This window comes from Ptychodera flava, chromosome 18 (assembly GCF_041260155.1).
Source record: "Ptychodera flava strain L36383 chromosome 18, AS_Pfla_20210202, whole genome shotgun sequence".
NCBI lineage: Eukaryota > Metazoa > Hemichordata > Enteropneusta > Ptychoderidae > Ptychodera > Ptychodera flava.
In genome coordinates, this window is record NC_091945.1 from 23,945,098 (window position 1) to 23,958,456 (window position 13,359).

The window sequence follows — 13,359 nt, forward strand, 5'->3', positions numbered from 1 at the left end:
CTGTTTAAATGTATCTCAATAAAAATCCCAGCTTAAGTGGGACAAGGGGATTTCGAAACTGGCTTGATTCCTATTAACGTCAAAAACGTTGAATTCCTGTTTTCATCGTAACACACTGATTGCGTTGACACATATCAAGTAGGGGAGCGTAGGATTTCAGGCTTACTTCCCTCATGCCCGTTTCAAGCCCCGTCTCCAGCACAAGTATGGTTTTGAACAACCGGCTTGACCTTGCTTCTAACTATTCAAGTTCTCGAGTAAATGAAAATAATTTTTTTTTCAGTTTTGTGACACAGCTAAAGATCCACTTTCAGAATAATCAGTATTGTTTTGTTACTGAGGTCATGTACTTTGACGTCACATTTGCTATTGTTACGCAATATCAACACCTGTCAACTTTCGCCTAATGACAAATAAGTCAAGAAATCGTAAGCCAAACGATAAAATGATAATGACATCGACGTAGGAGTGTGAGAGAGTGTGATCACGCATGATACCCACCTGTACAGAGGATGATATGACGAGTTTACATTTCATTTGTATGTAAATAACTACTGTATATAGGAGGCGTCTTTACGAACACAAGCACTTGACAGAGAAGGGAGCAGGCAGAAGGAAGAAGGAAGAAGGGATAGGGAAGAATAGATAACACCTGGCAATATGTAACATCCATGTTTAAGAAAGAAACAGTGTTATCTTTGAAGACTTGGAACCACTACTCTGTTTTTGTATCCCGTCTCGCTAGCTATTCCTCCGAAGGGAGACGGTGAGCGACAATAGTTTTCCAATATAGACAGATATTCGGACTCTCAAACCTTTAAAATGCTTTGGCTGTTTTCATTCATTTTAAAGTTTGTTGAGCAAATGAAATTTCTATTGTCTTGCTTCTGCTTCGAATATCCATGTTGCTCACATAAAATTAACATCGAGCGGCAATTTGAATTTCAGATATCTTTAAAATTTATGTAATCTGTTTCTTCTGTTTCAAGATTTGCACTGTGACCTCAGTTGATTATGAAAGAGAACGGTTTAAGGTTTACTTGACGAAAGTTTGAGCAGACGTTTAAAAGTAACGAGAACATAATTTTCTATAAGGACTCACTTTCTTCCTGGGTGCAGGAGCGAAAAAGGTGTTTGTATACTATAATTTGTATTTATAAAAAAAAATTACAAAGTTATGGTATACAAACACCTTTCGGGTGTATGTATACTATGATGTTTTATTTTTTTTAATTGACTGACAATGTTTAGGAAATACTATTACTCTGTGACTTTATAAAAAATTACTTCATCTTCAATTGACTTTGTTTCTGCTGAAACTCAAACATGATTCCCTGATAATAGAGTGAATTTTAAATTAGCTTGGAATTACAATGTGCTTGGGTGATAAGAAAAACGTTTCTGGCGATAGAAAATGACGCCACCTGCATTCATCACAAACGTTCTCCTTCGATAAATTTTGCAACAATTTAACTCTGATACGACGTTCACTGTGCCATAGTCATCATCGCCAGTGTTGCCGCGCTCCCATTGAAAAACTCACCCGTTCACTGACTGCTTGATTATTCTTATATTTCCTTTATCATATTTCCCGTCGATGAAACTACACAGAAGGCTAACTATAGGTTTTATCTCTGCACATTGTGTACGGGTCGGTACAACAATTGGTATTTCCTACACTCAACGTGTTCTGTAAGTGAGAAGAGTGGACGTCGTATTGGGTTAAATTGTTGCAAATTCTGTCACAGGAGAACGTTTGCAACGGATGCACTTGGTGGGTCATTTTCTATCGCAAGAAACGTTTTTCACCCAAGCACTTGTAATTTCAAACTGTTTTGAAATTCATTATAATATTAGGTTTTGCGTCGATTGAATATGCATGTTACTTCATGGAACTGAAACTTAGCCTTACAATAAGTTTTTTAGCAAGCGTGAGATTAAGCAACAAATAGATTTAAAAACTATAGTAAAGTATTGTTAAGTCCTCTACCAATATAATTTTATGGTGAAGGATATAAACAGAAACTGTTCACTTTCACAAATATTGGGTTGTAAACCTATAGACAGCAATTTTGACAATAGCGTTAAATGCATATGTTATTACTAGTCTACTTTACCACTATAATCTTTATGGGTTGTATATGTATAGATATAGCATACAGTATTAGTTGTAAACGGTGCTACGGCAGTACACACCGGAAACGTATCTAACCCTACCTCTAAATGATTTGTGAAATGTTCTGGGGTTACCCATCCTTATATACTTGGAAAGTGGTCACTCTAACAAAATACGAGTGGTAGAAAAATTTCTATGTCAGTTTTGCTGATTTACACTTAAATGTTTGGAGAAAGCATAAAAAGGAAATCAGCAACACAGTTTTCTCTTAAAAATAGAGTATTATTTATTTTCATATTGTTTTGTAATGATAAAATGCAGTCCAATTACTTAATTTGTGTATGACCTTAGCAGAACCGCTTCGCCTCATAGCTTCCGGTGTTTACCCATCTTCGCACACCTTCGTTTGTGCCCCTGTCATTCGTTTATTCTTTGGAATTTGACCTTGTTTTCCATCTTTACAACTTACAAGGCCTTGCTCTCACAAAAAAATACAACTTTTGTCATAAACTCATATGGAGCATACTACGTTTTTAGATGTGTGTATGTATGCGACTTGACTCCCATTTGAAGTGAACGGATTGATTTGGATATTCCGATATCACATTTTCATACACAAGAGCACTTCTAATTTGCCTGCTCGAGTCCAGTACATTTGTATCTATCGTCAATCACATAAATGCACAGATACAGCTAATATAGTCTCTGAAAAAATTATTCTTATTATTAGTTTTCCCATAGACGCCTATTTATAATGAAGTGGTATCTTTAGATGAAATTCCAATATCAAATTTCTTGAATAAAAATGCACTTCTAACCATCCTATTCTGGTCAACACATTCATATCGATCGTCAAACATATATAAATGCACAGATTACATGTAAATACATACATACATGCATACATACATACATACATACATACATACATACATACATACATACATACATACATACATACATACATACATCATGCAATCATGCGCTGTCGTCTCTGCCGTTCATAGTGAACATATTGTATATTAAATCTACAGGACGAAATGTACATAATGTGGAGCAGCCATTATAAATTTGGTAGAATTGTTGTGAAAAGTTGTCAAATCCTGTTAGCAACACATTGAAAATTAGTATTCATCATAAAATTGGCAGATAGTAAATGAGGTTCTCCCAAAGGTGAGGTTAACAAAGTGTAACACATCCCAAGGGGCAGTTTTGTAAAATGACTCTGCCCCATTTTTCGGGCTTCCCGTCCTCACAATAACTGAAAGCTCCCTGACCGTTGGTGAGCAAAAGCAGACTTGTCATCACTCTCCCTTGATCAGACAACACTTACATGCATTATTCAAGCAAATCTTCGTAATCCGTTCGAAACCTGGAAGTGAGGACAATTTTAATAGCGGTGGGGATTTCAGTTGCAGGTACGTCCATGTGGTAGAGTATGTTTGTTGATGATAATGGGGGTTTGTAGATGGGAGAAGAACGAGCTTAGAAGCTGTAGAATTTCAGTAGTTTTTAGTTATAAGCGACGGTCAATTTGCAACGATATAATGTACAGTAAGTCAACATTAACACTCTGTAATGACCGATTTGTGAAATTTATTTATTTATTTATCTATCTATCTATTTATTTACTTGTGGCCATTCATCCTTAAATTTACTTTTTTCCTTATATTGTTCATAATATTTACACTCGTTAGCGCCCTGAGTAATCTTATTCCAGATAACTGTTATGCAAAAGATATGCAAAACAAAAACACTAGAATTTACGTCAAATCGCAAAACATAAGAGCATCCATACCCAATACCAAGAAGTGGAAAATCCGGTATAAAAGTGAATTATGGGTTTCTTTGAGCCCATGGGCCTGCACTTCTAGCTATAAATAAAGACTGGCCGTGTCTTGTTTCCATATAACACGATTGGAACTAATTTGGGATAATTGGATCTTCATATTTTTCAAATTTCTCAAAAATGTTAGGTGCCTATAGCTGAATGTTGCAATATTACAAATTACTCATAAAACAAGTGTGTAACTTAAAAAGAAAAGCAGATGAGGTTACATTTGTAGATTAAACAGACATTAGTTCACCATCCAATTATCCCAAATTAGTTCCAATCGTGTTATATGATAAAATGATGTCTGTTTGAACCATTTTGAAGCAAACTACTGTAACAATTAAACTTGCAATTGTCAAATGGTGAATGACAGCACTACACAGTGAAGAATTGAAAACTTTCCACGATATAAATGTAAGATACATACTGAAACGATGCCATGCTTCAACATTATCAAACTATACAAGTACGATTGATACTTACAAAGTATTCACCAAAACTTTAAAACGATTTAAACATGCCATTTAAAACGGTCATTTTTGCCCTAAACTAAGGTAATTATCTATTTCAAGGGCATCGCCATACTATGGAAAATCCTCACAAATTATCTTGGTCTACATTTTAATGATAAAACTTCACGATTACTAAAAGCCAGTTGACGTCTATCAGTTTGTTGGCTTCACACACTTCAACACATATCAGACATTATAAATATTCCATTGCATTCAAAACTGTCTTCCTTGCCATAGTGACTGGCTGAAAAATGTCCAAGTTTGCATAAGACTGACTATTGGACCGCCCCTCCCTCCAATTGATACTGTAACTTCGAGAATAATGCCATTATGACATGCAACGAATAGCTATGATTTCAGCGTCTTACAAGGACGTCATTAAAGTCGGGTCGTCACTTAACAGTCTAGCTCCCTCTCACAGATACAACGTTCTCTGCATATTTCACGTAAACTTGCTAAATATGCTCCCTCTATTGCTGTGATACGACTGTGTTGACAAAATTATTTTGCTCCGATTATATGCCCTCTTAAAATTTTGAAAGAAAGGTAAAATGGTTACACAATCATTAAGTTGAAGTTTTTTCACGATTTCTTCTGGCGGAGATAGAAAGTTGATATTTTTCAGTTTATATGTCTGAAGAAGGATAGTTATTATGCTTGCATGTGTTTAGAGAAGGGCCACTAGTTCTTGGCAAAATAGGTCAGAATGGGGAACACTCTGCGCAGTCAACACTGATCAATTTCAATCCTTTCTTTCTTTACGAAATATATTGCCATGAAAAGAAAGGCAACACATATTATAGAATAGCCATTGGTAGTGTTAAGGGTCAATTTTTCCCTGAAAAACTAAACCAAACATGTAAAGCCACTAAAATTGCCTATTTCGATCCTGAACGTCCCTTCTCAAGATAGGGGGGTGGCATCTGTCAGACAAAATCACTAGTTTATGAGATGTTGATAGATTTCCATTGAGTAATTTGAAGTATCCTAAATACATCATTTATCTTGACATGATTTTGTTATATTTCTTCCTGAGAGGAGCAATGAATTGACCATCGTCAAACGATATCACAGTAGCTGGTGTAATTACTTCGGTATGATCCATTATGAAACGCGATTGGTGTTCAAATATAGTCTCCAGTTTTAAAAAGTTTCACTATAGCAATGTACTTGACTTGAAGCTGAACTATTCTGTCGCGTGCGGGTGGACCATCGAGCGCCCGCACGCGACCGAGTATTCCTTCCTCCGCGCTGATCATGGTCATTTTATCCGTGAACTCCTCCGGGGCGATCCTCTACAATGCTACTTTCCATTAATTGTTCTGGTTGACCTCCATAGTTAACATCCTCATATTGCTTAGAACGACTGTAACGAGGTCGTGTACGCATTGAAGCAGTGACAAGGTAATTCTGCAGCAAAACATCGAAAAGCATCGTGTTTGTAAGTATGTCAAGTTCAATTCTGTGTAAAGTCACAGACCTTGGAATAAAATATATCTAGGAGTTGGTCATAAGAAGCCGTGTGTCTACGAATGTGACATGATAAAAGCATTACGTTGAATGTTTACAAATCTCACTAAATCGTACTATAGAATCGATGTTAACGGCTGCATTGGAAACGACCTGGCAGAGCTGGGAAATAAAATGCAAAACAAAAACTGCGGGCGCGGGCAATTTGGATATTTTAAAAATCATCGGTGATGAAGGCTTCCATACGTATCTTGGAGTCGATGATAAACTTTTTTGACGAACAAGGAACAATGTAAGTTACGTTGAAAGTTGAAAAGTAAGGAAACATCTAACGCATGTCTGTAACATATATATCATATAAAACAGTATTTCATGTGTGTCTTGAGCATGAGGTAGGTTGTTGCGTTAATAAAAGAGGGTCAAAGGTTCAAAGATATATGATAGAGCAAAAGAGTCTTCATCGACCAAGCATTTGTTTGGAAAGGAGATCACTGCTTGTTCTGAGCGGCGCATGTGCATTGTAACAGAAGAGAAGATGTACTTACTGCAAGATCACTGTGAATACTATCAATTTCTTTGGTCAGCTTCTTAAATTTTGGTCTTTCCTTTTGATTCCATTTCCAACATCTGTTCATCACTTCGTAGCTGTTAGTGCAAAGTCATAACGTATAACATGAATTACAGTGGAATAAATTTGTATTCTAGTCCTCTCTGTTGGTAAACTTCTTCCGCTCTTTCATCATCACATCGAACAGAACGGCCACTTATTAGGGTAGGATCGAGGGAGGAGATGGTCGAAACGGGTGGGATGTGCAGAGCAAAATATCGACAGATATGAACTGAATATGCTCACGTGTTTTACAACAGGTTCATTAATAGTAGTACGCTTCACAGAACAATATGATATATGTTATCACTAAATGAAGCAGGTTTTTTTCAACATCGCACAGTACTCTCAGATTTTAATCACTAATTACAAAACTTTATTTAATATGCAAATGAGCTGTTAATTAACTTGACACTGCTCAATGCTTTATGGGACAATTAGATATCTATCAGATCAACATTTGTAGCACGTTTTATTTAATTTAATGCTGTAATTTTAGAGTAATGTCACTAATTACAAGTTCATTAAATATGCAAATAATCCCTATATTAACTTGACACTGTTCAATGATTCATAGCAAAATTGAATATTTATCAAATCAATATCTGTAGCAGGTTTCACAAAATTTGGTGCCATAATTTTGTAGCTATATACCTAATTACAAGGTTTATTAAATATGCAAATGAACCCTTAATTAACTTTACACTACTAAATGCTTTACAACACAGTTAGATATCTGTCAGATCAGTATATGCCGCAATTTTCATCACATTTGATGCAGTATTTCGGAGTTATATGACTAATTATGAAACTTCATGAAATATGCAAATGAGCTAATTATTAACTTGACACTGCTCAATGCTTCTCAGTACAATTGGATATTTATCAGATCAACATCTGTAGCAAGTTTCATCAAATTTAACACTGCAATTTTGGAGTAATATCACTAATTACAAAGTTCATTAAATATGCAAATGAACCCTTAATTAACTTCACACAACTAAATGCTCTACACCACAATTAGATATCTGTCGGATCAGTATCTGCAGCAGATTTCATCACATTTGGTGCAGTTATTTTGGAGTTATATGACTAATTACAAAACTTAATAAAATATGCAAATGAGCTATTTATTAACTTGACACTGCCTAATGCTTCTCAGTACCATTAGATATTTATCAAAACAATATCTGTACCAATTTCAAGACTTGGGTGCTGTAATTTCAGAATTACATACCTAATTACAAAGTTCATTAAATATGCAAATGAACCCTAAATTAAATTCACACTACTTAATGCTTTACACTACAGTTAGATATCAGTCGGATCAGTATCTGCAGCAGATTTCATCACATTTGGTGAAGTTATATCGGAGTTATATGACTAATTACAAAACTTCATAAAATATGCAAATGAGCTATTTATTAACTTGACACTGCCCAATGCTTCTAAGTATGATTAGATATATATCAGATCAATATTTGTTGCAAGTATCATCAAGTTTGGTGCAGGAATTTCAGAGTTATCTCACTAATAACAAATGTTCATTAAATATGCAAATGAGAAGGTAATTGACATGACACTCACAGCATCATCATAATGTTCTGAGATTGTCATCTGTGAAAAGTTTCATGAAATTTTGTGCAGTATTTCTTGATATATGTCTACACTGTCATTACCGTCTCCATAGGGAAACCATTGTACGGAAAAAAACGATATTGCATAACTTCATTAATATGCAAGCCATACTAACCAAAATCTAATCAGTTCTTGCAAGTAGCATATGGTATCTGTCTACCAAATCTGACTTGAATCCGTTCAGGCGTTTTTGAGTTATCGTGTAAACAGACAGACAGACACACACACACACACACACACACACTAACACACACACACACACACACACACAGGGACAGACAGACAGACATCGCTATGACAATAGCCCACGTGTTTACACACGTGAGCAAAATAAAAATGGCAGAAACGCTGCTTTAGGAAACATTTAATGATTGTAAGAGGGAAAAGCGTATGAACATCTGCAACAAATCATTAGCTCACGTGTGTAAACACGTGGACTAATGTCATACCGATGTCTGTCTGTCTGTCCGTGTGTGTGTATGTTAGTGTGTGGCTGTGTGTGTCTGTCTGTCTGTCTGTCTGTCTGTCTGTTTACATGATAACTCAAAAACGCCTGAACGGATTCAAGTCAGATTTGGTACACAGGTACCATATGCTACTTGCAAGAACTGGTTAGACTTTGGTTAGTGTGACGTGGCTTGCATATTAATGAAGTTATGCAATATATTTTTTTCCGTACAATGGTTTCGCTGTGGAGACGGTAATGACAGTGTAGTCATATATTAAGAAATACTGCACCAACTTTCATGAAACTTTTCACAGATGACAGTCTCAGAACATTATGATGATACTGCGAGTGTAATGTCAATTATCTTATTATTTGCATATTTAATGAACTTTTGTTATTAGTGAGATAACTCTGAAATTCCTGCACGAAACTTGATGATACTTGCAACAAATATTGATCTGATATATATCTAATTGTACTTAGAAGCATTTGGCAGTGTCAAGTTAAAAAATAGCTCATTTGCATATTTTATGAAGTTTTGTAATTAGTCATATAACTCCGATATAACTTCACCAAATGTGATGAAATCTGCTGCAGATACTGATCTGACCGATATCTAACTGTTGTGTAAAGCGTTAAGTAGTGTAAAATTAACTAAGGGTTCATTTGCATATGCATATTTAATGAACTTTGTAATTAGTGATATTACTCCAAAATTACAGTGTTTAATTTGATGAAACTTGCTACAGATGTTGATCTGATAAATATCCAATTGTACTGAGAAGCATTTAGCAGTGTCAAGTTAATAATAAGCTCATTTGCATATTTCATGAAGTTTTATAATTAGTCATATGACTCCGAAATGACTGCATCAAACGTCATGAAAACTGCTGCATATACTGATCTGTCAGATATCTAACTGTGTTGTAAAGCATTTAGTAGTGTAAAGTTAATGAAGGGTTCATTTGCATATTTAATAAACTTTGTAATAAGGTATATAACTCTGAAATTACGGCATCAAATTTTGTGAAACATGCTACAGAAATTGATTTGATAAATATTTAATTGTGCTATGAATCATTGAACAGTGTCAAGTTAATTTAGGGTTTATTTGCATATTTAATGAACTTTGTAATTAGTGACATTACTCTAAAATTACAGCACTATTAAAATTAAATAAAACGTGCTACAAATGTTGATCTGATGGATATCTAGTTGTCCATGAAGCATTGAGCAGTGTCAATTTAACTAACAGCTCATTTGCATATTAAATAAAGTTTTGTAATTAGTGATTAAACTCTGAGAGTACAGTGCGAAGTTGGAAAAACCTGGTACTTGAAAAACCTGCTATTTTTATAGTGATAACATACATCTTATTGTTCTGTGAAGGGTACTTCTATTAATGAACCTGTTGTAAAACACGTGAGCATATTCAGTTCATATCTGGATTTTTTATTGCGACAAACTTGGAAGCCTGACCATCACTCACAGATTTAACGGTCCGTCCATCCCCGAAAGATATTACCTGATTTTGCGAAGGGTGTAATGCTCGTGCGCGTCTTCATGTCAGCTCTCGCTACCTTGAAGGTATACTGTAACCGGTTCCAATTTTGCTACAGTTACCATGGAAAGAGAAAATCTAACCAATCACAGATTTTAAGCGGGCGGCCACTTTTTAAAAACAGCGCCCTCACTTGGGCATTTTGAATACCAAGGAACGCCCCTTTGACCATATATGGGCATATTTAGATTATAGGTGACTGTATACCTTTAATTAGCGTTTGTCTCCTACTAAGGGGTCAAATTGTATGATATCGAAATGCAGCGTGGTCAAAAGCAACTACTCACCACAGCAAGAGTTTAAAATTCCCCTGTAACTTAAAATTTCTGTAATCTTATGCGTTTTACCTGTAGAAATCCGCCATGTCGAAAATATGGCAGACTGCCTGAGACTTTTATGACTCAATGAGTGGCAAAATCGTATTTAAAGTACCGACTATTCTAATAAAACATTATCAACACAGATGTAACTCAACTTACACATTATCGGGACACCTATCAGGTTGATTCAAACGGTTGCCTGCTTTCAGCCACTCTACCACACCCGACGACGTACCTTCGTAAAACGGCCTCCGTCCTATACATAAGTGGATACAAGTACATCGAATACAGTTCTATGTCAGAATTTGACATACCTCAGAAAAAACGGATTTCCTTCCCCTAAACAAACGCTGCAGTGCTTCAGGTAGAAATTTGCTTGTCTAAAAGCCAATGTAGTAATCTTGCAAAGAGTATCTGTGATGGTAATATGCGCCTCGAAAGTGAAAGACTTAAACTTTTGCTCAAACTTTCCCCAACGAAACTTTCGACCATTCTCTTACCAAAGCAAAAATAAAAATCAGTGGTCACCGCACAAAATTTGGTACTGGAGAGACAAACTGCCTGAGCTATCCCTGTGTTAACTCTATGGGGAGAAATAAAATTTTCGGTACTGAGACGTTTATTATTGTTGTTGTTGTTGTTGTTGTTGTTGTTGTTGTTGCATTACATACCAAAGGACATAATTTCCCACACAACAACTCCATATGACCATACATCAGTTCTCTGATTATATATCGGTTGAGGTACACTAATACACTCTGGTGCTGTCCAAAAGACAGGTATTTCAGTCTGTCAACGAAATGAATATCCACATCAATGAAATATTGAATACGAAAGCATTTTCTAACTCAAACACTGTCGCAATTAATAGAGATGACATTCTCTCTCTCTCTCTCTCTCTCTCTCTCTCTCTCTCTCTCTCTCTCTAACACACACACACATCAAAACAAAAAAGCATAGAATACGTATGAAAATATTGTCGGTAAATCTTATTCCTCATGACACACATGCCCTTCAAAATGTTTTAAACATGATTTGCTCATTTTGTGCGTCCGTACACCGGAGATGCTCAAGTAGAGGAGGGTGTCGTGTAAAACCAAGATCTTTCTGCCCTACCTGAGCAGTCGGGCTGTAGATTTCTTCAACACGCGATAGTCCAAAGTCTGCTATTTTACACATTTCACGATCGCCAACCAGAATATTCCTTGCTGCTAAATCGCGATGTATTATCTGCAGTTACAGAAGGACAAATACACAACGTAACTCATACAAAATATATCAATTTTACCACTTCATGGTGTCTGCAAATTGAAATGTTCACTCAGCGAGGTAACATAGTGATTATGCTGCACAAGCAGCGTTGAAGAGACACCACATTTTCTTCTGAGAAAGTTGAAATCAAGATTACACAAAAGAACTACTTTTCTCGTCAAGTAAACATTTAGAAGTACTCAGCTGATTGTTAATATTGTATAGATGTTGCAGACAGCCTAAATGACATTTGAATTCAGAGTGCTAATTTCTTTTACTATAACTCACCGATTGATACATGGCGGGTACCACATGCAGGGCAGGATGTGCTCACTGCATTCAAAACATCCAGCATCATTTCCTAGTTACATTATCATAATGGCATATGCGTCCTCGGTTTGAAACCGCTACCTTATCTTTTTGTACTTTATGCGCAGTGCGTTTGTATACTTAGAGTGAATCATAAACAATGATTAACATGGATTACCTACTGAGATTGTCATATTGTAAATGATCGACGTTTTTCTTGACGCAAAATTCTCTTTGCATTTTGTCACTTAAAGCTAGTTTAATATCATAACAAATATGTACAATAATTTAAATTACAGGATAAAAACGAGTGAGGGATTAACAGAAACTTTTCAGTCTACAACAGGAATAAAACTAGGATGTAACTTAAGCCCAACCCTTTTAATATTTTCATAAATGATCTTCCAAATATTTTTGTCAATGACAGCTCTGACTCTCCTACATTACTTGATACAGTAGTTAGCTGTCTACTTTATGCGGATGATGTAGTAATTCTATCAAAATCAAAGACAGGCCTTCAAAATTGTTTAGACAAATTATCAACATATATTCAAAGTGGAAATTACATGTCAATACAGGCAAGTCCAAAGTAATGATTTTTAATAAGACAAATCGGCTACTATGTAGCAATATATTCTTTTTGAGGGAAGGGAACTAAATGTTGTGAATCAGTTTAATTAACTGGGAGTCACGATAACACCAAATGGTAGATTTAAAACAGGCATAAATATATTAAAGAAAAAAGGTATGAAGGCTCTCTTTGCTCTTTAGGGAAAAATAGGCCCGGGTATCAACCTAAGCATTCCCCTACAACTCAGTTTATTCGACAAATTGATCAGACCGATTCTTACATATGGTAGTGATATATGGGCTGATGAAAGTAAATACAATATGTCTATTGAAGATGTGCACATAAGTTTTTGCCGGTTTATTTTAAAAATTCAAAGGCATACCCTAAGATGGCAATATACAGTGAACTAGGGAGATACCCTATTGAAACTTTGTACAAACTCAACTGATCAAATATTATAATAGAGTGCTAAAAAGCCAAAATCCATTGATAAAAGAAGTCGTCATAGTGAATAAAAATAACAAAAGCAACTGGTACATTAAAATTGAGTCACTCTTAACTAAAACAGCACATTGATTTCTGCTTACAATGCCCTCGTGACCTATAATTTGCACTGTCTTTAAAGTTACATATAAACCCATTCTGGCTTGGAGATGTTAACTTTCTGCTGAATTATACTCTTTTGAACCATGGATATCTCATGTCATTACAATAAACTTAAA

At 35.5% G+C, this 13,359-nt stretch overlaps 1 protein-coding gene across 2 annotated transcripts in view; it reads right to left on the reverse strand.

Annotated features, from left to right (window-relative positions):
* Positions 1-3,683: 3,683 nt before the first annotated feature.
* LOC139117206 (protocadherin-15-like) overlaps positions 3,684-13,359 on the reverse strand; it is a 43,674-nt gene continuing 33,998 nt past the window's right edge. Inside the window, exons 19-23 of one of the 2 annotated variants that reach the window (XM_070680108.1) lie at positions 11,623-11,736; positions 11,178-11,295; positions 10,666-10,762; positions 6,478-6,577; positions 3,684-5,872 (exon numbers count right to left, since the gene is read on the reverse strand). The gene's annotated coding sequence lies outside the window, so the exon portion shown is untranslated. The remainder of the gene's footprint in view (positions 5,873-6,477; positions 6,578-10,665; positions 10,763-11,177; positions 11,296-11,622; positions 11,737-13,359) is intronic. The other variant, XM_070680107.1, reaches the window with a different exon arrangement.